This window comes from Calonectris borealis, chromosome 8 (genome assembly GCF_964195595.1).
Source record: "Calonectris borealis chromosome 8, bCalBor7.hap1.2, whole genome shotgun sequence".
NCBI classification, from domain to species: domain Eukaryota; kingdom Metazoa; phylum Chordata; class Aves; order Procellariiformes; family Procellariidae; genus Calonectris; species Calonectris borealis.
Genome location: NC_134319.1, coordinates 764860 through 789515, shown reverse-complemented (window position 1 = coordinate 789515; position 24656 = coordinate 764860).

Genomic DNA, 24656 nt, shown 5'->3' with positions numbered 1-24656 from the left:
AATAAAATGAGATTATTCTGCTTTAACATAGAGACCACTATATTGACTATTTGTCTGTGAAACAGGAAATCAAAGAAACTTCTGTCTAAAACTGGTGGGCACAGCTATGACTGACATGCCATTCATGAATAAATGAATTCAGTGCTCTGCTATATGAAAGCGTGTAGGATTTCTCTCGAGAACATATTTCTTGGGCATTAATGCGATTATTTGTGGAAGGCTGTTGAAGTGCACCAAGGTACCGAACAGGCGGAAGGTGATGGAGAGGTCGCTGCCCCAGTCAGCCTCCACTCCAGCAGCGCAATAGCTGCAGCGCGATGCAGATGCTGGATACCCTGTCCCCCCCAAAGTACTGCTCTGAAAGCAGAAATTACAGGCACAAGGGGTTCAGACAGTAAAGAGGTAGAAATGGCAAAGGTGTTGCATTAAGACGAGTGGAAGAAACCCAAAGGAAAGAAAGAAATGACAGACACAAAGAGAGAATAAAAGGATGAAATGAAAAGTCATCTTGACTGCACAAAAGAAATTGCAATCATGCAAAAATGGAAACTGAACAGCAGGTTGTTATGTGGGGGCAATGGACTGACCACCGGGGAGTAGAAAACTCATGTGACAAATTATTCCTTTTTTTTTAAATTAAACATTTCTGCCACAGCTTCTAAAACAATCCGTCCTCCCTCCTGATGGCACCGAATCTCTGGATGCTGGCAGGCTACCCGTCAGGTACGCTCGGGCGCTCGGCGTCTAATACTGAGCCTCACCAAGGCCCCCGCTCGAAGCACTGAAAACTTGGCTGGAGTTTTCTCTTACGAAATCTTACAAAAAGATTTCTTCTGACGGTTTATGACAGAAATATTAACTCTGAGCTGGGCACAGCTTCGCACTGCTTAATACATTCACCAGAGTTGAGGTCTAATATGAGTCCTATCAAGGGGACATAACTAGTAGGGATATCCCAAACAGCCGGATGAATTTACGTGTTTTCCAAGTTTTCACGCTGAAGTGAGTCTATCCTCCACCCCCAAGCCATCGACGTTGCAGATGCTGCATTGCCCATCCTCCTGGAAGAGCTTTGCTGCTGTTAATCCTTATCCTGCTGTTTGGAGAATAAAAGCAGAGCCTCAGTGAGCAGAATTATTTTAATGGGTTCAGAGTCCACAAGTAGTTTGTGGAAAATCAGAAGTTCCTTTCTTCCCTCCCTTGTAGAGAGGACTTCACTGGATTATTGGAAGAATGAGGAAAACAAACTTGGAGAACAGAATGAGGAGGAGGAGTGTGAAATGAACAGTAGGAAACCATCGGATAGCTGAGGGAAGAAAGTGAACATGGGAGATAAAGGGGAAGCACCTATTTAGGTGTGTACAATTATTTCCTCGCTTCAGGAACAGAGCCTGGTCTATTTATCTGCAAAAGCAATTCACAGAAACATTGTTATTGCAACTGTCTCCATAGAAAAGAAAATAATTGGAAGAGATAATTCTTTACCTGGAGGGGAAAGAGGTACCGCAGGGCCCGCGCAGCAGTATTTAGCAAATGCTCTTGGCCGGTGTGGCTGAATGCAAAGGGCTGCAAGGCGGCAGGGAAAAGCCCCAGCAGCAGCTGGTGCTCACGGGCGAGAAGTGCTGATAACGCCGCAGGTCGGTGTCCCGCCATCGGCTGGGCTTCGGGCGGGAGACGGGGAGGTTGTGGGGTAATGTCTGAAGGGAAGGGCTTGTTACACGTGCAGCCCAAATATTCATAGAATCATAGAATCATACAGGTTGGAAAAGACCTCTAAGATCATCGAGTCCAACCGTCAACCCAACACCACCATGCCCTCTACACCATGTCCCTAAGCGCCTCATCTACACGTCTTTTAAATACCTCCAGGGATGGGGACTCCACCACTTCCCTGGGCAGCCTGTTCCAAGGCCTGACCACTCTTTCAGTAAAGAAATTTCTCCTAATGTTCAATCTAAACCTCTCTTGGTGCAACTTGAGGCCATTTCCTCTTGTCCTAATTATTGCTGGAGGGATCGCGTGGGATTATTGTCCTTATTGCTGGAGGGATCGCGTGGATTAAGGCAAATGATAGAATCGGTAGTGATGAACCGCAGTGGGAACGAGGGGAAAAAAGGCAGATTCAAAAGGTGTACGGGGATAAGCGGAACCTGTGCAGGGCTGCTGCCTTAATCAGGAAAGACTTTAATGACCCACGCCTTTGCCAGGCTGGTGCTGCAGAGCCGGGGAGCAGCGTGTGAACAGAAGTCCCTGAGTAATTAGGAGCAAGAACAAAAGCTGACACCGCAAGGGAATCGAGTGTGATGATTGAATGATCCTGTGACTGATCTCTCATTTACAAAGACAAAACAGCCCGGGCAGCACGCTTGGGGTGAAACCCCTTCGGCAGGGTGGGACGGGGCGAGACGCAGGAGCCTGACACAGCCGCTGCAGCCACCTCGCACTGCGCGGGGCATCGGAGCTGCGGAAGCAGCAGGCAGGCTGCGAATCTCCCAGCATCCCTGCCCACACCAGCATCCCTGTCCACACCAGCATCCCTGCCCACAGCAGCATCCCCGTCCACACCAGCATCCCCACTCACACCAGCATCCCCGTCCACACCAGCATCCCCGCCCACACCAGCATCCCCACTCACACCAGCATCCCCGTCCACACCAGCATCCCCATCCACACCAGCGTCCCCACTCACACCAGCATCCCCGTCCACACCAGCATCCCCGCTCACACCAGCATCCCTGCCCACACCAGCATCCCCGCCCACACCAGCATCCCCGCTCACACCAGCATCCCTGCCCACACCAGCATCCCCGCTCACACCAGCATCCCCGCCCACACCAGCATCCCCGTCCACACCAGCATCCCCGCTCACACCAGCATCCCTGCCCACACCAGCATCCCCGCTCACACCAGCATCCCCGCCCACACCAGCATCCCCGCCCACACCAGCATCCCCGCTCACACCAGCATCCCCGCCCACACCTGCGCCTGGGGCTCAGGGGCACAAGGATCGTGCCCACAGCCAGACCCTGGCTGGTGAGGAGCCGGGTAGGGCTGTGAAAGGGATCGAACTCCCAGAGGCGTTGCAGGAAATCCTGTCTCCGGTGAATGGTGACAGCTTCTGCGGGTGTCCAGACTTTCTCTCCCTTCCCACGCACTGATCCTGCGGAAGGGCTCCCCGCTGGGCTGGAGTGCGGCTTTCCTTTCTCACCCCGCGGGTACAGCCCAGCGCGGGGTCTTTCTCCGCCTGTGGCTGTGCTGCTGCCCTCGGCAGCGCTGCCCGTTGCTGCCTGGCTCTGGCGTGGGGCTGTCCCCCCCGCGCTGACCACCGCTCCCAGGGGTGCGCACCGTCCCGAAGTCGACTGTCCCCGTTCGGACCCGGGACCAGGGGCTCTTCCCGGCGCCAGGGCAGCGTGACCGGGGCGGGGCCAGGAACCCCCGCGCTGACTGATCTTCACCTCACTGCAAAGAGCCAGGGTCATCCCCTCCGGCTAGATCTCACCACCCACTTTGGGATTTTCCAGAACAGTCTCATTTAATCTCAAATAGCATCACTCCGTTGCCCTGTTATTACTGCCTGCGAAAATTGGATCCGGACGAGCTCAGGGTGACACTGAAGACCTGACTTGGCGCAGTCAGATGCGGAGATAATATACTGCCGTGGGTCCTTCAAAGGAGCAGCGCTCCAAAGGAGATGTCTTTTCTCTGGCAAAAAATCAACGCCGCTCCATTGACATGCAGCTACGAGCTAGTGGCACGTTTTTCTACATAATGTGTCCTCGAAATTAGCTGCAAGAGGACAGGGCTGAGCATGTGTTTTGCTTCTGAATAGTTGCATAGTTTCAGTTGTGCATGTAGCAGCAATTACGGTTTCCTGTATCTCTGTCCTAAGTCCCTCTCTTCCCTTTCTTAATTTATTACTCAAGTCTTGGGGAGCTCATCGAGGCCCTTTGTTTCTCCCACAGGTTTGGACATTTTAGGGAGTGCTGGGCGTATCGGCCACTCTGCTCACCGACGCTTCTCCTGGGGAAGGTGGTGCAGAACTGCAGGCACAGATGATGCCGGGTTCATGCAAGGAAGCCGCTCGCTGGCGTACGGAGAGCAACTGGTAAAGTTTGACGAATGTGAGAGTCAGAGGATGTCAAACCCTGCACTCACACCGTCTGAAAGGACAGTCACAACCACATCATCGGAGCGGTGCCTGGAGCATCGCCTGTACCCCCGCCCGGAGAGCACTGGCAGCTGGGACCGCAGAGCTGCTGCCCTGGGCAGGAGCCTGGGCGCAGAGTTTCAAAGATATTTAGATGTGCAAAGGTGCTTACACTGGTCAGTGGGATGCTCAGAAATGCAGTTCAAGCAGAATGTCAGTTATTTCAATGGGCATTAGCTGGTCTTTTTCGTTTGTTGGTTTGCTTTTAATCCCCCTGAGTGATTTGCTATACTGTTTCGCTGGTAAGCATAGCAAAACAAGCGTGTCCCTAATTGACCAGGGTAATGTTTTGAGGGTGGCTAAGTGTCTTAGGAACCAAAGTCTCATTTTCAAGACATTCAGTCCATTAGCAGTTTAACCCTCCCTGAACAGCGGCAGACTGTACCCGTTCAGGAATCTGAGTCCCACTGAATTGCAGAGGTATTGGCTGTGTTTCCTCCGCTGCGCACACTTTTCCCCAGGGTTGTATGCCGGTGCTGTGTATATTTGCAGTCCCGAAGCAAAATCAGCTGTCTGTCTGCTCAAGAGGGAGCATGGGACAGAGCGGAGCAGCACTGCTCCCCTTCCCAGCCTGGTACCGGGGCTCAGCCCCTTCCCCACGCCCTGCGGGGTGAGCACCACTGCCCATTGCCCCTGCGGCACAGCAGGTCCTCTGCAGACTGCCAGGGCCTCTGCAGACTGCCACCGACCTACGCTTCTTTGTACAATGGGGCTTGTGCTACTGCTCGCTTACTTCTGGCTTTTTAAAGGCGTCTGCGTGCCCCGAGGCAGGCTAAGGGGTCTTTCCGTGGCAGCCACCGGCAGCCCTGCTCACCTGGGCGGCACTCGGCCGCGTGAGGAGACAGACGGATAGTGCGTGTCTGCCTGCTTCTGGAGGTGGGTACCTGCTCCCTCATCTCTCTTGTCTTTGGAAACTTTCAAAACAACAACAACAGAACATCAAAAAGGCAAAAGTGCCGATCAGCAGGTATGGAGGACCTGTCGCCTTCCCTCCACTTACTGACCTGGCACGGTCACTTTGCTCACCGCCTTCGTCCATTTGAAATGGTAGCTCCATGTGAGCATCTTATCAGCAACACGCACTTCTTACTCAAACAAATGAAGTCTGAATCTGAACGCAATGGAGACAGTAGTGCAGTAACCCTGGCAAGCGATATGGCTTTTAAGCTGCCATAGACTCCGGAGTCAGTGAATCATTTGACAAGGACTGATACAGGCTGGTACAGAGCGCAGGATAGAAACCACAGTATGAGGGAGAGCAGACGTCAGTCAGGGAGAGCACCGCGGGTCCTGCCATCCCTCCACCCTGCTGGGCGTTTTCCCCTTGCAGCTGGTCCAGCTGACACCAGTGAATCTCTCCGGGATGGGCAGAAGCCCGTGGTGGGGGCTGAGGAAAGGTGGGTCTGGATGCATGGAGGGCTGGCGCAACAGAAACCTGCAGCAGCGGCACGGCAACGCCTGCGGTACGGTCCCTGCATGGACACGGCCGGTGGGACACAACCGGCCAAGTCGTCTCAGACGGGCTGCCTTCCTCCTCCTTCTCCCCGTAGGTGAGTGTGACGTGTGTGCTGCTTGTGCATTAAGGGAAAGGATACTGGTATCAATGTTCATGTTCTGTTTTAATTTTAAACCCCAGGAAGGCTACAGAAAGTGTTGGTAATGTAATTCTAGGTAGGAAATGGGTATGAGTAAGAACACACACTCCCTTGGGACTTTTCTAATCTTCTCAAGCAAATAAACAAATGAACTCCACATGCAAAAAAAAAAAAATCCTGCATTAAAAATAAAAACCTTGAGGTGTAGCTAGAGAAGCTGTATTTGTGCAGGGGAAATATCCTGCAGTGGTGATAACGGGGACGATTCCCTTGTGAAGGGGTACAAACCAGAAAGCAGTGGAAGGTCTCCCCAGTCCCCTGTGCCAGGGAGGTGGTGTGGGCCATCCCTCCTGCAAGGTGCCCTGGGAATCTCTGGTACTGCTGGTACCACCACCGTGCCCGGCCTGGCACCCCTGACGTTTTGCACGCTGCTTGTAAGGTGCCCCCGTACCAGCCCCTCCGGCCCTGGGGAACCTGGGGAACCGCACCGTCTCCGGCAAGCCCTGGCCAGAGGGCTTGTGCTGAGCATCCCTGAGCAGGAGCAGTCCTGGCGATGCTGCGACCAGCTGGACCACCGGCAAAATGGAACATTTCACTGCTGTCAAAATGAAGCTAGAAAACATCCCAATTACCCGGCTGCCCTTTCAACAGGGGGATCAGAAACGGAGGCACTGCCGATGGCTGCAGCCTGCACCGTCGTGGCAGCGTGCTGTCACCAGCGCCTCTGTCATCTGTGGGGTCCCTGATGTACAACACAGAAGCGGCACGTGCCATTACATGCTCTGAGCCTTACAGCAAGCGTGCGGATCAACGTGACATGTGCCACCGCTTGGAAAAGGACAGCTTGGGTCAGTGCACCGGCTCCAAAGGGACACAGCGACGTCGGAAGGCGGACCTTTCCTTTTATCTGGCTGCTCCTAACTAGTTTTTCTCTTCACAGTCTCTCTCATTATGGCGTTGATGAGATTGAGAACGTTAGGCTGAATGCTGACGAGCACACAGCGATCTCCTGGCTTAGGAGAATTATAACAATGAGCCACTTTTTTCTCCTCCGGCTGGAAGGTGCCCTATGTCTGTCTTTAAGGTACCAAACTGGGCTCCCTTCCCCCAAGCAATGACCAAGAGACTTCCCTCCTGTCCGTACTTCTTCCTCCTTCACATTTTGCTCACTTCCCAGTAAGCACAAATACATGTTATAACAGTGGCAAATGTGCCAAAACCTGTCCTTAGTCTTACGATTCCTCATCATTCATTAGCGGTGTGTGCAGATTTGTCTTTGGAGTCCTCTACTCTTCTTTTATTCTTCATATTTAATGAGGCGCAAAGAACTGTGCAATAAAAGCTCATCAAAGCTGTCATTTATCTATGTTTAACTGTCTTTGTTATATATTAGTAATAAACGTCCTAAAGCTCTCTGTATATGGATACATTTCTCCTCATTATTTCATGCCGTTTTCTCCAGAAATTCATTCACATACTCTTTTTTCCGGTCTTCCTGCCCTGGTCTCTGAGGAGGAGAGCTGCTGTGCGAGCTGTGCAGCCGTCCTGAGATGGGACCCTCAGCTGCATCCAGCCCGTCCTTGAGACTAGCACGGACAGGGAGCTGCGGTGTCCCCGTGCCCCAGCCTTTACGCGAGCCTTACATCAGGACGAAGGGACGGGGCTGGTGAGCTGGAGCACCGCCTCTTTCCCGCCGGCCTTGCCCCAGGCGTGGGCTATGGCCTCAGCCAAGTGCCGCAGCGGACGCCAGCCCGGGGTCGCGCAGGCGGCGGGGCTGCGAGCGCTGCTCCGCGCCATGCCCCTGCTCCCCCGCCAGGTACCGCAGCGATAAGCGCCGCGGGCGCAGCATCAGCAGGGGCGTAGACAAGGAGAAAGCCGGAGAGCCAGTTTTCCTCTGTGTATCTCCTTTGCCAAGGCAATGCCCAGCTTTCTGGCACGGAGGGAGGAAGAAAGGCGTTACAACGTGCATGGAAATGCCAGGGAGACTTCTGCAGGACTGGGAGGGAGCAGCACGCTCGGTAAGGAGACGCCTCCTGCCCCGGACGGGGAAGTGCCCAGTGGAAGGGCTGTGGGGTCGGCTTCTCCCGTGAGACGAGAGAGCCGGTAAAGCCCGTGGCCGCTGCGGGATGCTACGGACGACTGCTACGAAGCACCGGTACCTCTGGATCCGCACCGCCAGAGCTGACGCGCGGCTGTTCCTGCTTCCGCAGCAAGGAGGACAATGTGGTTCGGCCTGGCCTCCTCCTCTCCTGCCGCCTCTCACCGTTGGCGTGCCCGGGCGTCCTGCCAGGGAGGGAGCAGCCGCCCAGGGCGCGCGGGAGGCAGGGGAAGTGAGGTCCTCATCACCCCAAGCGAAGGCTGTGAATTAGTTTCACGCTGCCCCAAGTTCTCACCACTTTTCCTGCATTAATTGTAATTACATCCATTAGTTATATTTACTCATTAATTAAAGCAGCTATTCAGTGTTTATTTTTAGCACGGACAAATGAGGAGCCGCATAATTTCATACAGCTATGGCAATCATGACAGACTGGGAGCGGGGCTGATCCTTCCCGTGGCACCAGCACAAAGCCTCGCTGCAGGAGCAGGCACCACGGCAGGACCGCGATGCTGCGGGGGCGAGCGCCGTGGCCGTGGCCGTGGCCGTGGCCGTGGCCGTGCTGGGTCTCCCATGGCAGGACAGGACTCTGTCCCCAAAAGGGAAAGCACGAGAGCCCCGAGCCCTCCCGGCCAGATACCTCGAGATGGAAACACAGACATTTTTGAAGAGTTTCTCTTCAAGTTTAGGAGCATAATAAAAATGCATAAGTAAGCAGGAAACATAAACAGAGCAAATAATTAGCTAATTACAACCTGCTTTAGCAGAACATTTTTAATTATTAAAATAATTAGCGAGATTAAATTCAAAACAAAACCTCCATAAACTCATGAACTTGTCCTTGAAGATTCAAGTGCCTCAGCTGAATGCATTTACCTGGTGATACTTCCATTAGCACAATAGAATTCATAAATACCTTTTTTTTTACCTTCCAGTCTATTTCATTTGACATTCCTGAATACTTTTATTATTTCTGTTTTAGACTGGGTATTTAAGAATACCTCTGTGGGTTTCTGAACTAAAAAAAAATTTCATTTACTTTTTTTCTGGTAACCTCTTCTATTTGTTTACTGTATTTTGCATAGAAATCATTTCTGCGTGAGCACACTATTTATCTCAGGTTTCCCAAATTCTAGGACACTGTTTCCTCAGTAGGGGTTTTTAAAAATATTTCATCAGTATGGGTCATTCATCTTGATCAGCATTACAATCTCTGCTAGTGTTTCAAATCCCTCAGAAATTCCTATTCTTTACTACAATGCTGGGCACATCTTTTTGACGTTAAAATAGAGGAGACTGTAAATAATCTAATCCTCTGCTTTCCAAGCACTTATTGCTTTTGCAGGACCTGGCTGCTATATTAATTTTTTGTGGGTGTAACACGCACATATACACATGCACCTGCATGTGAGAAGAGCCGTCATGGTGCAGGCAGGTGGAGATGGGAGGAAGCAGCGGTGCGGTGCTCAGCCGTGTGCTGCACGTGCTGGCTGTAGTTACGCGGACGTACCCAAGGTCTGCAACACAAAGCGGAATTTCACTGCATTTAGCTGTTTGTCGGTGCCGATTGGCTTGCTGCTACAACTTTTTTCTACCAGAGAATGAAATCTCAAATAGAATTCCCTGCCGGCTCTCCAACATTGGAGCTGGAGCTCTCCCCCAGGACCACGCTGTGGGAGCAGGTGCCTCCTAATTTCCTTCTCTCTCGTTAATCTTTAGAGGCTCTCCCTCTAAAGAAAGTTCCTAGCATCGTCCCCCATCTCTTGTTTTCTTTTATTTGAACCTCCGTGGTACTTCCCACGTTTCTAACGATCCACACTCTCAGAAATGAGCTGGCAGAAACAAACCCTCCTGAGAGAGCAGAGATGTCTGATGAAAACAGTGAGAAGGATTTGCTTCATGCCTCGGAAAAAAGGCAAATTTCGAGTCAAAAAACTGGCGGGGCTCGCAGGTGAGTGGGGGCACTGAGACGCATATCCGTTCGCCCCCGCCGCCGGTCCTACCTGCCGGCAGCTTCCGTCCTGCCCGCACCTTCCTCCTCGGCCGTGGCTGCTCCCCCACCCCCCGGGGGGGTGTAGTGCCCTGCCCGCGCAGCCTCGCCGGGGATGCCGATAAGCAAGCTACAATTTGTTTAAAACTCCATTACCGGGACAGGATATGGTACCAAACAATAAATAAAAATGTGATCGTATCTCACCAATTCTGGTACCTTCATTTATCACCTTGTGAGGCAGAGTGCTGATAATACCAGTATATTTGATATTCAACAATCAGTCACTTCTTTGTATGCCCTAATACATCTCAGATTAATTGATAAGATGTTTATTGCTTGGGTTTTTCCAAATAAATATAATCCCCAAATACTGAGGCTTATTCCGGAGTGTTTCTTTTTGATTCAGAGCTAACTGAAGTTAGAAGAAAAATTCAGAACGACTTCAGAAAGTTGGAGATCAGGCCAGTACAGAGCGTGTTCCCTTTTTTCCCCCTCAGGAGTTTCAAATCTATTTGTTTATAAGCTGCCTTTGCAGTTATATAACTTTGTTGCTTCCTGACTTTTCAGAGCTCATTAGGAATGTTTATAAAATTGAAGGGAAAAATGTGGATGATCGTGAGAGACTCATCCCTCTCTGGTGTTGGCATTAACCCATGGCACTGAAGCCCATGTTTGGCATTATTCTGCTGGCGAGAACCTGCTTCCCGTTCTATTCCTGGTTTGCAAAAGACCTTGGTGCAATTCTTTTTTAAAATTCATCATAGAATCATAAAATGGTTTGGGTTGGAAGGGACCTTAAAGATCATCTAGTTCCAAGCCCCCTGCCATGGTCAGGGACACCTTCCACTAGACCAGGTTGCTCAAAATTAATCCTATCAAAATGTTACTGCCAAAATTAACCTCTAGAGTGACCATGTAGGACCACCGTTAAATTTCTGTGCTGCTATTTTGAGATCAAAATGGCAAATCCATAGTGGGCAGACAAGACACCTAAGCCCTGCTAGCTTTGAATCTGCTGTGTTGGAAATGAGCTATACAGAAGAATTCTGTAATTGTTGTTTCTTGGTAATATATTTTACCAGCAAAGTCTCAGTAAAGACAGACTGACAGGGGCAGAGGAGTATGTGAAGTACATGTCTGATAGGAGAAAGTGTAAGCATTCAGGAAGCGAAAAAGGACCTTAAAGAGATGGTTAGTCTTCTGGCTGTGCAACCATCAACCTTCTTCCTTTTTACCCTTCTTGCTCTAAACGTCCTTGTCCATTAGCCTCTCCATACACTGTGTTAGGATGAATTACGGTTAAATTAGTCCTGTGCCAAAGGATATGAATTTAAAACTCGGGTAAAGGTTAATCTCCTGCTCAGATGACAGGTGAAGGCGTGGGGGATGTGGGAAAGCCCTGGTGAGCCGCAGCGCGAGCGGTCGGCTGGCCGGGCCGGCATCGCCTGCTGCCTTCGGGCGGTCGGGGGCTGCCGGGCGGCTGCGGCCGAGCCGCCGGTGCCCGTCCCCGGGGCGAGCGCTGCCGCCCCCCACCCCCTTCCTCCGCGCTGCACGGGCTCCTGGAGCTGGGCCTGGTTAATTGGGTACATAATGAGTCTGATCTTGTTCTTAGTGGAGTCAATAGTAGGTCTGGGACCAACATGTCATGCTTCTTTTCCTGTTTTAATTTACATTGATACTTCGCTTCATTTAAAGGCGGCTCCTTACTTCAAATGACTCTTGATCAAAGGGTGAGTCATCTGTGCTGGTTTAGCTGCATACATAAACAGGCACATATTTCTTCATTATCTACTTTGGGAAGCTCCTTGCATGAAGATCTCTTTGTCAGTTAACTGAATTGAGCTTTTCTCATCACTTCCCAAAGAATTTCATCTCGGTCTGACAGAGACCCATAGCTGCCTATTGCAGGAAAAGAAGTTACAATATTAAAAAATGTCACTACTGTAAATTTAGCAAAGATGAATAAGAAATTGCAATATTAAAAAGTGTCACTGCTGTAAAATATAGCAAAGATGAATAATTGAAACGATTTACAGTCCCATTACAGAAACTATACGTTACACGCACATATGCATCTAATGGTCACACTAACCATAAATAACTCTTCGGTGCATTGCCTTATCTGGGGTGTCTGTAAAGATAGGAGAGAAAATATGAGATGATAAATGCATTCGTAATGCCGTTGCAGTCTTATCAGTTTAAAGAACTTTCAGATGGAAAGTTCCTGATTACGGGTCAGCCCCTGCAAGATGATGGCTCTTCATTAGGGGCAGATGGAAGCTGAATGTGCCTCAGAATCACAATTTTCTGTTCAAACTCTCTTTGCATGTCCACAGAGATTTTTTTCTTCCTCTCGCATCAACAACCATCTTAAAGGAAGAACACAGGTATGCTGAAAAAATCAGCATAGTGTAATTTGAAGCCGATGATTAAATCACATTAGTACCTGCACGGGTGTGTGCGTACGCGTGTGCAAAGCAAAGAGAGAAACTGAAAAAAGGCAAGCAAAGGCAAAGAGCAAAACCTGTGAAAATTAGGTGACAGCTTGGATTTCGAATGAATCTCATGGAAGAGTTTGTGTCATCCTTGGGAAGTTAAGAGTAAGTCTCCGTCTCTGGTGTCTGCATCTGAATCAGCGTTGCACTGGGAGAAAGACGGCATAGCTGCCTTGTGTTCAAAACATCTTTTTTTCAGGCAGGTAGAAAATGGAGAGGGAAAAAACCAAACTAAAAATAGAAAAAGAAAGAAAAGCTCAGGATCTTAGAGCTATCTCTTAAAAATGTGGGTTGTCTGTCACAGTTCTCTCCCTTCTGCATGAAAAGCTTCACATGGCACCGCCCGGAGTGAAGCCTGGGCAGGGCGATTCTGCGCCGACCTCCGACGTGCACTGTACACCGTCCCCGCAAATGGATGTGCTTTCTGAGCCACAGGGAAGTGTTTGCTGCTGGAGCAAGCTGAAAGAGGGCCGCCAGACTGGCTGAAAGAGGCGTAAAAAGGCCTGGAGAAGTTAAATGAGGAGCAGAGACCTGAAGTCACTGATACCACTGACCAGATCCCACGTGAGGGACGAATAAACTGAGCCCAGGCTTCGGCTGCTTTGATGTTGCGAAGATCCACGCCGTGGGGCAGGATGACTCACGGCTGCAGATATCGCTTGCCCCCGAGGATGAGTAACACAAAGCGCTTTGGGGCAAATGGCTCAGCACAGCGGGCATCCCCACACGCGCGGTGCAGGATCCCCGCCAGCGTGGGCTTCCTGCAATCCTCATACATCTTCTAAAGCAAGAAAAGGATGAGTCAGAAATCATTTCAGAGCAGTTTATTACCCAAGAAATTAAATCTGTTGACTCACACAACTAAACCCTCAATTTAACAAACATGACATGATTTCCATATTACCAGATAAGTTGTGCCTAAATCATTAGATAATAGTGTAACTGGAGTGTACAGGTGTTCCTCAGAGTTCTTTCAAAGCTTTTAGCACAAAAATAAGCAAACAAACAAACAAACCCCAACATAACTGGTGATACAGCGGCAGAGACAGGATGTCAGGAGAAAAGAAAGGTCTTTGGTCTGCAGCAGAATGCGTGGTGAGCTGACTCTAGATGAGATGAGAGTTGTCTGCTTTTTGAAAGTATAAATTCTGGATACACACTCCTATTCTTCGCTGTGTTGCATAAAATGAACCTTCCCCCTATGCAGGTAGCCAGCTTTTCAGAGATAAACTTCTACCTGTCAGAAAAGCAAAGCCCATGACAGTACCTGAACAGATGTGTTATGGTCTTCCCCGGCACAAGCTAATTTCTAAAGAGATATGCCCGGATGCGTTTTGTAAAATGCCCGTACCTGCTAGTCGCAAGCTTTTGACTCTTACAAGTTGGGGATGGGGGAATGCTATCTATAAATTAAACTCCAATGCCCAAATGCAGTCGCACCACTCCAGCTGTGGGATGCTCTTGGCTCTGCACCGGCTGGAGGGTGCCTGTGGGGACACCACGCGATAATGACCCTGAGCAGCAGCCGGCACGGATCCTCGGGTCTCCTCGGCTACAGCTGGACGCAGGATTAAGGTGGATTGCACGAGTGGACACAGGAGGGAGAAGGTCCTCCAGCCTTTCTGCCAAACCTGACTCCAGGGCGTGCAGGAGGCTGTTTCGGGGTGCTCTGCAGGTTTGTGGGCGCAGGGACCGGCCGGTGCCGGGCAGAGCGAGCTGCCCGCGGGGAGCCCTGCAGAGGGGCGAACGCTGCACGGAGAGGAATGGGACAGCCATGGGCTGGAGGAGCCCTGAGAAAAGGGGAGAAATGTGCTACCTTTTGCGATGAACTCTGCTGCTGCTGGACTTTGCACTTGATACGTGACACTTGGAAGAGGCTTCCTGGAAAACACTTTTTCAGCCCCATACAGAAGGACTATGGAGAGGGATTCCTTTTTTTTCCCCCCATTCATTTATCACAAAATGGGTTAGTCAAAAGCTTAATGCTCAGTATTGCAAACCCCTTTCCATGCAAGGGTCCTTTCTTGTCGTGATTGAAATAAAAAGGAAAAGACATGAAAAGGGGGTGGCAGCACTGAGCGTTTACCCAGCCGCCAAACGGAAAGCCACAGCGCATCCGTGTGTGACACCAAGTGATCAGACTGCCATATGCTAATGCAGATATCCCACAGAAAAATAAAATTACAGTGTACTCTTAACCTTGCACCCACGGTGCTCGTCATACTCACCCAGGACCCGATCTAGGCTCTTGTGCATGTGGAGCCGCAGTGTCGGAAATGCGTGGGCAACATCGGCACCATCTGAACTTTTCCATCAGAGCCTTGTTATTCCCCAGCAGAAATGGACATACGCCCTCAAAACGCGGTTTATAGCCAACGCTCCCTGCTCTCAGCATGGGAGGAAAGAAACAGGGCTGCTGCTGCCAGGGTCCCAGCCAGGCACCCCGGGCAGCAGCGTGCTCGAGCAGCCCCGTGGGAGAAATGGAGAGAAACTGTTTTATTAGCGTAAGCTGTTTGCTGAGAGCTGGGTTGGAAATTATCTCCTTAGGTGAATCAGTTGTCACTGCCAACACAGACGATCTTCTATAATATTCTAGAGACACACATATAGTGTCCTTAGCTGGCTCTGTGTGTTAATATTACTTTAATCCAAAAAGGGACGCATTTCTCGCCAGTGATCAGCACTGGCTTTAATGAAATCATGCAGATGGTTTTTCCCCTGGCAGAGATTAACGCTCGTGTTGTGGTGATGAGGTTTATAGCTGCCGTCCAGGCTGGAGTCACGTATGAGGGAAATTGTCCTCAGCAGCAGAACGTGCCATCTAGCACAGAGTCAAGGGTCAGGAGAAGTCTGAAAGCTGCAGGCCTCCAGGTAATCATTTGGGACAAGTCTTTGACTGCAATATTGGAAGGAGATATTTAAACTAGTTTGAAATGAGCTCTCCTGGGCCGAAGCTAGCAGCAGGGCACGCAGAGGAGCTCCTTTCCTCCCACCTGAGCGTTGGTGTGTCCGCTGCCTCCCAGCCCCGGCAAACAGGCTGCTCGCAGATACACGGGGCAGCCACGCCAAAATCCTCCCCTGCGGACCACGAAGCATGTGCTAAGTCGTACCTGTGGGGTGAAAGCTGATGGCAAGGAAGTCAAGGAAAAAAGTCATGAGGCTTCTTACGGGACTTGAGGCCAGCAAATGCCCTGGGAACATCATCTACACTGGCATAGACGGCAGCCTTGAGCCACTGTGTGTGGGGGGAGAAACCAGCTCCATCCCTGGTGGGTGCCGTTGGGTCTCACTTCATGGACGCGGTGTTTTCCTGGTCTAGTCTGCCTCTGAAGGTACATTTTTTGTGTGTAGTAGACAGCAGCCTTGAAAAATATTTGTCTTCAGCGTGTATTCTGCTGCCTGACATAAAAGAGTCAAAGATTAAGATCAAGAGAATATCATATCATGAATAATTTAGTTACTAAATTTAGCATCTTACTCTGCAGAGGCTATTTGGAAGGAAATATGAGTTCCCTGGTATTTATCCTGTGCACAAAAGTATTTGAAAAATCTTCTCAAAATATTCAGTCATTGGCTTGATCATGAATAGTCAAAATTAATACTGGTCAAATAGCTCACCCATTTTTGCTTCCCTCTCCAAATGAGGTGTGAAGGCATTTCTCACGCACACATTTTGGAAAGAAAATTTAGGGATTGACTGTCATTAGGTTTAGCCTTAATAAGGGGTTACACACAAATGAGCTGCCTTTGGAGCAGCTGGGTGAGGAACATTTGAATTTGTAATTCTGCCACCTATGTTCCTTTATTTATACCTGTGAGTGCGCTGCTAAAGTAGAGCGCGGGAGCGGGTGCCTTTATTTCCCATTGAGGTTCAGGTGAGGGCGTGAGGAACGTGAGAGCATCCGATGCATTTCGGTTCAAAGGGAACAATAATTAACAGGGAAGGTGATAAACAAAGCAGGGACACAAACTGATAAGCATTTGGTAATGGAGGCAGCAAAGAAGCCCAAAACTCTTCTTGTGTGAGACTGATTGGGGAGTGCGTGTGTGTGTGTGCACGCCTGTGTGCTTGTGTGTATATGTGCGTGTGTGTATACGTGTGCAATGCAGGTGTGCACGTGTGCGTGTGCATGCCCTGCCTGTGTGCGTGTGCATGTGTTTGTGTGTACCTGTGCCCCTGTAAATGTGTGCGCGTGTGTAGATGTGTGCGTGTGTGTGTGCGCATGTGTGCTGGGTGTGCCCGGGGCAAGTGGTGGCCGGTGCCCAGGGCTGGGAGGCAATGCCGGGTGTCGGGCAGCGGGGCAGGAGCCACCCCTCCCGGGAAGGCACAGGCTCTGCCAGCGGGAACGACAGGCATATTTCTCCACGTGACTGTAAAGTGCAAGTTTATAATCTAATAGTAAACATTCAGTTTTTCTAAAGGCCTATAAACAGGTCTTAAAAACATATTTGTCTGAACTTTGTTCAGATAAACCTGATTTTAGAAGATGGAATGAGCACAGATTATGAACAGTTCATAAAGCAAATTCATTAAAAAAGATCCCAATGCCTGTTGCAGACATTTTTATTTTATCCTGTTTGAGTTACTGGATAAGCTCTCCCAGAGATTACTCACTCATTATCAATGACTGCTGTTTCTCAGGCACTTGCTGCTCCCAAGTCCGGGGCATAAATCGGCTTTCTGTGTGCACCTCCGGTTGTACTGTACGCTCTTGTTTTCATCTGTGGCATGGCATAATAAATTGGAAGAAAGGGATTTAATTGAGTCTTTTTGTTTCTTGCAAGCTTTGCCTTTTCTATAAGTCTCTTAGGTTTTCCACAGGCCAGTGGGGAATAAAGGTCTGAGGAGTCCAGAGCACCGGACGCCTCTGCCTGCAAGTTCTGCCTTATCTCCATAAAAATCCTGTTGCGGTAGCTTACATTCATGCCTTAGCGCCTCAGAAGATTTTAAATCCTCCCTTGCAAATAGCAGATGAGCTGGTATTGAATAAGAAAGCTATCTCACGCAATTCTTTGTTACCAAGAACAGCCTGGGATAAGCGCACGCCTCCCGGCGACCTCGGTGGCGGTGGGGCTGAGAGCCCCCGCCAAGCCGCCGGCCCTCCCCGTGCCGCTGGGGTCGGCGGTGCTGAGCGGGGCTCAGCCTCCAGCACAGCCCCGGCTGCGGCAGGCGAAGCACCGGCAGCGCTCGGCGCGCTCGCACCGCCCTGGCGCGGGCCAAACGCCCGCGTCCTCCCCGCCGCACCCGCCGGCAGCCGCGCGGCAGCACCGGGCTGGAGTGCGCGGTGCCGCCAGGACACTCGCCTGCTCTACCAGTAACGGTTCCGAAAGCATGCCGAATCTCCTCCGAAAGAAACACTGGGAAATTCAGCAATCTGTATTTTTTCTCAAGGACAAACTACCTGGGAGAACTTGGAACAAAACCCCACCTGGGCAGCCCAGGGCATTTCTGGTTTTGTTGTTGCAGCAGAAACCGTATTTTCATCTTCCGTGGAAGGACTAAGAGCAGCTTTAGCCACGTCTTCCTGTTAGAAAAGCATCCACAGCGGCTCGCTTTCATAGGGCTGGGCGGAGGTGCTCGAGCTTTCTGCCCGCAGAAGCCGGGCACGACGCTCCCACAAGCTGTGCTCTCCCCACCCGATGAGCCGCCCGGCCGGGCCGTACGCGGGCGCTGGCGCTCGTGGTGCCGCGGCATCCCTGCCGCATCGCTCCCGGCGCCCGCCCGCGGCTCTGCACCAGCAGGAGGGTGGCAAACGCCCAGCCCCACGCCAATTAAGAAGCACCAAAATCCTCTGTGCTTAGTGCTTAATTTGAGGAGCATCTGCTCCTGGAGCACCGGCACACGGTGGTGGCACAGCAGCTTTCCCTGCTGCCACCGGTCTGCGGTCGACTGCTTACCCCCTTGCCTGTGGAAAGCGTGACGGAAAGGAAATGAAAATGCTTTCCGTCCTATTTACAGCATAGATTTTTTAAAAATTTTTTTTTACAGCATATATTTTCTGTGGATGTAGGACCGAGCCATGGATTTTACAGTTTGCCCGTGATCCCCGTTGCAGAGGATGCCAGGAAAGGACTCGCCACGACATTCACCCATGATCTAAAAGAGAGGAAACACCTGCTGGAGTGTGGAGCTGCTTATTTTGAAACGCCTTCGCAGGCCCAGGGGCCGCTTCTGAATTCACTGAAGGGAACAGAAGCTCACCCGTCTACAGAGGACGCAGATGCGATACCGACCTGCAGCAACGTGTGCCCAGACCCCAGTGACGCCCGCTCAGCCCCCAGTAACGCTTGCTACCCCCCAGTAACACCTGTTAGCCACCAGTTACACATGATCAGCTCCCAGTAACGTGTACTCAGCTCCCAGTAATGCGTGCACAGACCCCATTAACACGTGCTTAGACCCCAGTAACACGTGCCCAGAATCCAGCTGGAGGACAGCACCGGCGTTCCTGGGACAGGAGCGTGGGGTAGGGACCGCTCAACACATCTTCAGCGTGTTCTGGTTTGTGACCAGGCTGCCCCGCGGCTGTGCGAACAACATACAAACACGGAGAGAAAGCACTGATGTGATTGCATAAGGGACTTTACATCAAATCAGCATATCAGGTGCCCGCTTTTGCCATGAACTCGGCCAGCTGTCCCTCCCCAGGCGTAGCTGGGCTTCGCTCACTGACTGCTGCATCTGCAATCATCTTTTGAAATTGCAATCCGCTTATTTGTTTAAAAACAACAATACACTATCAAAGTTTCACAAATCCGTCATGAAATCGATTAAATAGTGTAAGTGAGTAACATGGTGTTTTAGAACATTAGAAAAATATTAGAAAGAAAATTAAAGCATTACAGGACTAGGACTTATCTGTTTGACTTGAAGTTTGCTATAATTCAATTAAAATTAACAGTTTCACACTGATTAGTGACAGTGTTATTCATCTTTCCATGCTTTTGTTTTTCTAAGTGGAATGGCATACAGTTCGTAATGAGGTTAAGCTTTTTGATGGGGATGCTGACAAAGGTTTCAGCTTTATATGTCAGGAGGGCACCCTCCATTTGCAAGGGTCCCTCTTCTTCATCCTCATTCGACCTGTCTCTGAGCAGCTTTTCTCCCACAGTCTTCATTTTTGTGACCCTCTGAATTCCCTACCATCATTTATTTTTTCCTAACATGAAGCACAGGAGTGTTTGTTTCATTTTATTGATGATGAAGTGTTCTCTGTTCATTTTTATCATTGTTATGTATTGATATTTTGTTTTCACGGAAAATCCAATCCGTGGCAGTAAAATTATATTAGGGATATAAAGAATATTGAATTACAATGTTGAGTGCCAGGGGGACGGCAACCTTGGGTTTCTTATTGTCAGGACACATTGGTCCGTGCTTGCACGACTAACGGTTTGTAGGCACGCGCCCTGTTTGTGCACAGAGGGCCTCAAACATCCCTCTTCACAACGGAGAGCGATGCCTCGGCCGTGGAGCGGGAGGGCGGTGGGTCTGGCCGCTTTGCAGGGACAGGCACGGTGCCGGTCCCCGCAGCGAGCCCCAGGTAGAGCCTGCCCTGGCAATGCTCGCCGCGGTTTTACCAGCGCCCTGCGAGGCGGGGGTGGCCCGGCTGGGGGGAGCCCGGCCCCGGCACTGCTGCCTGCCCCCTCTGCGGAAGGGGCTGCTAAAAGAAACGTAAATAAAAATAGGGGAGTGTATTAATGACGGCGTGTGTGTTCTTTGGCTCCAGAAGCTGGTAAAGCAAACCCCAGACGCCATGGGAACCGGCCTCTGTAGCTGTTACGCAGCATTCAGCATCAATGGACCGCTGGGAATTCACGGGAAAAATAAATGTTATAGCTTCTCAGGGCTATCTGAGTCAGACTATTACCTGACCTAAGTAGATACTTAATGCTTACGACAACATAGTTCTGCAAAAGGAAAAAATACAGCAGAGATTTCCATCATTTGCTCATTCATTTGAATCCATATTCTCACGTATTTTTCACAGTGTGTATTAGTAAATCTGAAAAGGTTAATCTTGAAAGGTGACAGAAGCTCTGCGTCTGCTGGTGGACATGCCAGGGGAGGGCGGTGGTACGCACAGGTCTGCCGGCGGGCACAGCACCCACCTGCGCAGCCCACCCTGGCTGCCCCGCGGGGCAGCCCCGCGCCGGGACCCGCAGCCGCGGCACTGCTGCCCGGAGCGCTCCCCCCCAGCACCCGAGCTGCTCCCTTCTGCTCGTAGCAGGGCAGTCACGTTTGCTCACACAAATATTTACAGCAACAGCAAAAATCTCTGGTTACGTGTGCGTACATATACACACACACACACACATATATAAAAATCCTTTAATTCTGTTTTGTTGTTCCACAAAGATGGGGCGTAATGCACCTTGTTTTAACACGGGAAATTACGCTTTGACACAAATGACAGTAATTCTGTCTTTCACAAAATTATTTCAAAGAGAGAGACAGCAGTTGTGATAAAATAATACTCTGTGAATGAATTTCATTGTTCTTACTTCTTTTTTTTTTTCTTAGCGAAAGGTCTGAGCCACGCTATTTATCACTTTTTACGCAAAAGCACTACCAAAGCTGAAAGAAAGAGGCTGGGGCTTGTGTTTGTGCTCTGCTTCCCGCTCATCCCTGGCGATGGAGCCCGAAAGGCACCAAGGGAGCCTGCCCAGCCCGCCTGCCGTCCAGCCCGCTGGCAACGTGAGACAAGTTCTCCGGCACCTCAGGATGGGGGCTATCGTGAAGCCTGTAAAAATGCCTTTTCCTTTTCCTAATTCATGTATTCAGCTTAGAATTCAATATCAAAAGGCTACAGGAAGCCAACCGTGACATTTAATTAATATGTTCCATCTGCTTTTTAGCACATTTTAATTATAAATGGTTAATTTAGTCATGGGGTAAGTTGATCATAGACAGAGAAGCCGGCCAGAGCTCTGTACATCCTAAAAGCGAGGCAGGGGTCTCTCCTGCGCCGAGGCTGTGTGAGATCAGCCCACGCTCAGCGCAGCAGCGCTTCGTAACCGGGCTTTGGGGCGGGATGTGATACATGCAAACCTGGAAAAGCAACGAAGCCCCCTTGGGGCGGAGGCCGTTTGAGGGAAAATAAGCTTCCCCAAGCCCTTGGGAAGACCTCAGGGAAATCCCAGCAGATTTTCCATAACTGTTGATGAAAACTCGTGCCCGCCGAACGCTGCTTCACCCCGCGGTGCCGGCGACACGGGCGATGCTCCGGGCTGAGCCGTCTCCAGCTCGCCCGCAGGCAAATCAGCTGTAAAAAGTGACTTAAGCTAAACTTAAATTCAAAAGCTGTTTACAGCTTCAGCACCTTTATTTTTTGCTTCCTTTCCGCTCCTCTGAAGTATTTCCTTTTGATATTTTAATTTCTCTCGGGCTGACTTTAAGGAAAAAAGTTAGGTTGAAACAGATGGTTGTCAGCAAACCAATGCCTGCGAAGCACAATTGAGAATTAGCGTTCAAAAACCTAAAACTTGGCACCATCCGAACCCTCTTGATATAATTGTCAAAAGAAATCTGGCTTGGAAATTTTTTTGGAATAATATTTTCAAAATTTAAATGACTGAAACTTTAAACAAACAGAATACACTTTATTTGAGCGTGTGCAAGTGGTAATGAAAACCCCTGAAGGTAACTCCTGAAAGGCGTGCGTGTGACCCACAACACTGCGCTTCAAGGCGCTTTTTCACGAGCGCGCTGGGTAGCTGGGTCAGCCGCTGAGTAGCAGGACGCGTCGCCCAAGGTGCTGGATTCAGCATGAGAATATTGAACGGGTAACCTACATCTCCCGATTTTTTAACGGCTGTGGTCCACCCACGCTGCCGGCCCCAGCACCGGCCCCAGCACCGGCCCCAGCACCAGCAGCACTGCCATCGGGGATCCGACTAACAGCCCTGCAGACGCAAAACCAGTCCGGGTGAAGGCAATCTGAAGCCAGCCACATCTCTCTTCCAATACAAAACTGTTCATTGCTAGGCTTTTATTAAAAGTTTCTTTTCTGTTTTCTTTTTACAGAGAGAATTTGATTACTTTGGCACAAATTTCCTATGTGGCCCTATTAGACATTTTTGTTGAGAAGACAAAAAAGTCTGTAAATTGTTGCTTACTCCAGTGAGGAGTTTTCTCACAGCAGAAGCGTGTCCCAGGTTGAACCTTTTGCTCTTTTGATCTTCAGCCATTATTGCTTTCTTTATGGATGAGGAGGAGCTTTCCCATGAACCAGTGTGAATTTATTCCAGGCTGTGAAAATAATTACAGATGAAAAGCATGAGCACGGAAAAGAAAAAAAAAAACATTTCTGTTCTGGTTTCACTTTTCCATTTAAATATGACATTTAATTTTTTTTAAAAGAGAAAAGAAACTAAAAATATTTCAGAGAGCAAAACCAGCAGCCCCAGGAGGGAGCTGGGAGTGCCTCGCTACAGCCCTGGGCCGTCCCTGCTGTGTCTGGGCTGCAGGGCTGCTCCATGCAGTGGGGTCCCCGCGAGGCCACCGCCACCGGGAGGGACACCCAGGGAGCAGTGCCCGCGCTGCCCACAAGAAACCTCAGCTTTCCCGGTCTAGGCCTGGACGTGGTTTATAGCAATCCGTTTTACGGCAATGCTCGCATGAGCAAGTCCCACGTGGCTTTCTGAACTGAGAGCTGATGCACAAAAGGTCGTGCCTGGCTCCTGCGAGCAATCCCGGAGAAAACGCCGGCACTCACCTTTCAGGAAGGGTAAAACTGGGGTCAGGTCAGCGAAACGTGGCTGCTGGGGTGTTTGGTGACGAGGAAGATGCAGCTGAATGCGACCATTCAGAATCGATCAGCGCTGGAGCACATCCTTAGAAAAATAATGTTTAAAGAGCTCTAGCTCTTAGAAAAATAATGTTTAAAGAGCCCTAGCTCTGCTCTGCGTCCTTCTGAGTTCCAGTATCCCGGTCACGGCTGGCCCACGGCGAGGTTGCGAGGAGACCCTGGCTGGGTGGTGTCCTCCGAGGGCTCCCCGAGCTCCCGGGCGCGGCGGGACGCAGCCGCGCCGTGCGGAGGTTGCAGGCCGCGGGGGCGAGCGGCCAGCGGTGCCCGGCCCGGCACGGCCCGCGCTGGCTGAGCAGCTCCGCCGGCAGCTCCCCCGGCCAGGGCTGGCCCGGCGCCGCGCGCAGAGCCGAGCGCTCGCCCGAGGCGGGCGGCTGCAGCCGGCCCCCACGCACACGACCGGGAGGGGCCCGCCCGGGTGCTGAAGGGGCCCAGCCGGACGCCGAGCTCGCCCACCCCGCAGCACCCGCCGCGCCAGCCGGGCGTGCCGGTGTGAGCTCAGCAAGCCCTGTTTCACTGCAGCCTCCGCCTACGTTATGGGGTATTCAGTTCCATTGCACCGACGTGGTCACAAGCACTGGCCTGCCTTTGCAGGTAGGCCTGAGGTTTTTCTCCAAAGATCGTTTTCCCAGAATAGCGTAAGAGGGAAAAAGTTTTTGGTCGGGAAGCTGGACGGGACTATAATGATTTTTAACGATGACCCTTTATTGCCTGTCGAGCCCAGGGCTGGCGGGTGGGTGCGAACGCCGAGCCCGGGATGGCGCCCGCTCTCTCAAACATCCCTTTTGTGCAACCAGGCTGTGACAACCTCACGCGTCAAACGCAGCAGACGGGACGGGTCTCTCCTCTCTCACCCCGCTGGGAAACGGGCACAGCACCATCAGCGCACGAGAGACGCTGGTGTGAGGGGACGCCAGCTCCGTCCCTTGTAGGAGAGGGGAGACGCTGGGAGCACGGGGCCAGGGCGCGGTCCCTCCCCCCCGGCCCCGCCGCAGCGCGGCGCTCCGCTGTCAGCGGGGAGGCTGAGGGCCCATAACGAACGACACCCAGCAGATGAGATGTAGATGACTTCTTGAAAGATTCATAGAATTTATCTGTGATGCCTCCATTAACATTATTGCCAGGTAAATAACTCAAAATGCACCACCTAATTGTTATACCTGTCATTTTGTTTGACAGCTTTCCTAATTTGATGCTCACGAGAAAACTAATACCCTGTATTGTCCCCTTTGCCTAATTAGCAGACAAAAGGCCATTCATCATGCGGTGACGGGCGGTGTGCGATGAGGTCGAGGCAATCCATCACTGCTCGCACTCCTCAGCAGGCACTTCCACCGAGACAGACCCGCCGGGCGGCTCGCGCGGGCTGCGGCGGCGGAGGCGACGTTCCCGGGACGGTGCTGGCTGCGGTGCTCGGGGGGTGGTGGAGACCGACGCGGGCTTGCAGAGGCGCGGTGGGC